Below are 2716 nucleotides of genomic sequence, written 5' to 3' on the forward strand. Positions count from 1 at the left end.
ATTAGCTTTTAAAATGCTCAGTTTTATGCATATATTTCAATTTACCCAAGGACGAAGTTGTTGGAAAATGTATTAAATTGGATCCGAATAGTGCTTTGGCCTATTGGTCCCAAGGTCGTTACTTACATCTTAAATAGTACCATTATGATGAAATTCTGCATATCTAACTCCAATATGAACATAAATCCTTAGCTCCCATATATTCTCTTTTAGAAAATCAGGTTTTCATTAATAAATTGATTAAAAAGATATGGACAATTAAATTTTGTCCATTACTTGTCCATTAAAGAAATTTTAGATATGCTCATAACTGATATATTGTCGGCCATTTCCGGCTAATCATCCTTATTAGTTTTAATTATTTTAAGAACTTCTTTAAAAATATATAACTATTTAAGATATGTTAATTAATCATTAAATAAATTTATTACATTTTATAAATAGTATAAATATTTTTTGAAAATTGTTAAAAAAAGGAAGAAAGTTGTAAGTAATTATATGGAAAAAACAAATATTTTGATAAAACTAAGCATAACTCTTTAATTTTGTATCGGTTTTTATAAAATAAAATGTTTAATTGTTATTACCTACGTGATTGATCTTTCTTTTTAGAAATGTTATTAACATATCTTATCTCTCCATTAGAAACTCAGAACGGTTGAATGCTGTGGACAATTATTATAAAAATGGGGAATATTCATTAATGTTTCCAAAATTAAAGCACTTTGTCTATGAAATGCTTCGGGTAAATGCAAGAACTTTCTTGTTTCGGAAAGTAAAGATCTTATATTATTTTTAAATAAACGTTATTTAGGAGTTTACTTGGTTTACTTGGAGTTTAAATTGTTTAAATTTAATGAAAATGCAACAATTTTTCTCAATAAGGCCAATCGAGTTAAGGGATATTTTGGTAGTTTATTTTTGGAAACAAATATTTATAATGTAAGACTGAATTATTACTACATAAGATCAGTATCATATTCTTTTATATGCCTTTTCAATCTGGTTTTCTTTATCACCCTCTACAATGAAAAAATTTCGAAATATTAGAAAGAACAATTATTAGACTTTGTTTAGACAAACATATTTAAACAAACGTTTTCTAATAAATTTATTTACGATTTGGCAAACATTAAACATCTAGCTTGCTACGCGTTTCAATTAATGAAAAATTTCATTAACAAACTACATCTTGATGATAATATTTTGATCAAAAATATTATTTAAGAACAGTCTAATCTTAATTGGTCAAATACCAATTATTTTTCTCCTTTAAGTTATTTGGATAATGAAATTGCATGTGATCACCATTTATCGACAAAAATTTATGTTTCCATTATCGTGGAACGCATAGGTTATAACTTATATTTTTTATTATTATATTTTTATACCTTCCACCACCATAAGTGGTGATAGAGGGTATATATAACATTGTGATTCCGTGCGTAACATCAAGAAATATTCATCTGAGACCCAACAAAGTATATATTCTGGGTCTTTATCAAATACTGAGTCGATTTAGCTATGTCCGTCCGTCCTTCTGTCTGTGTAAAACATGCTCACGTTATAGAAATTCAGCCAAAATATTAATTATTATCCGGTTGAGTTTGGTATTGAAAATGAGCAGAATCGGTTCACATCGGGAAAAGTTATGAATCAAAATATAAAACAACCTCGAAAAAATAAGCATTTTTTACATATGCTGATGCATTTTTCTCGAAAATTTTACAAGATAATTCCATAAAAATCACCATATATTCGTTTCTACACAAGAGCTTGATCTCTGCAAAAAATCCAGAATCGGTCCCCAATTTCATATACCTCCCATACACAAGTACATATTCCCGGAAAATGGGTTTTTTGTTAATAACTTCCGTCGCAATGTTGATATCTTCACACAATTTTACAAATAAAAATTTTAGTCAATAGAATTCATTCAAATAAAAAATTTTTTAATAGGTCCATATTTGGTCATAGCTCCCATACAAGGACTCCCCCCTAAAATCATTTAAACGCGCATAACTCATAACTAAATTAAGATATCGATATAAAATTTGGTATAAGTATTGCTCATATCCATATAAATATTATTGTGAAAGGGTTTTCCGATCGGTCAATAATTGGTCAAAGCTTTCCCATACAATGTCCCTTCTGGAAAATCATTTAAACGCGTATAACTCATTATTATTAATTTAAGATGTCCATATAAAATGTACATATAAAACAACTGTTTTGTTTTGAAACACATTTTTTTGAAAATATAAATTAAATTTAGTTTCAGTTACGCTGAGATTGTCCTCCTCCTGGGAATATTATATTCCCCGGTAACCAAAAAACTAGAAAAACAAACATGGAAAATAAAAGTAACAAGAGAGTGTTATATTCGATTTTTTATGCTTGTTCAGTTTCAAGCTAAAATTTAATTTGTCCAGTTAAATATAAATTTTTTAGTACTTGGCAATAATTTTTATGTCAATCATGTTAGCTAACACTGATTATATATTTCTAATACATCTAAGTTATGTTTACTTTATTTTTTTTGTTAGTTTTTATTGTTTTGTATTAAGTATTTAATTTAATTAAAAAAACAAACATTTTTTTTACAAGATCTATATCTGAACATTAATAAACATGTTTAAAAATGACTGTACCGCCAGACCTTGTCTGTTATGCTGCTTTTTAGGACTTTCTGACTTGCGGAAATGACTAATTAGTT

Source organism: Lucilia cuprina, chromosome 5 (genome assembly GCF_022045245.1).
Source record: "Lucilia cuprina isolate Lc7/37 chromosome 5, ASM2204524v1, whole genome shotgun sequence".
Classification (NCBI taxonomy): domain Eukaryota; kingdom Metazoa; phylum Arthropoda; class Insecta; order Diptera; family Calliphoridae; genus Lucilia; species Lucilia cuprina.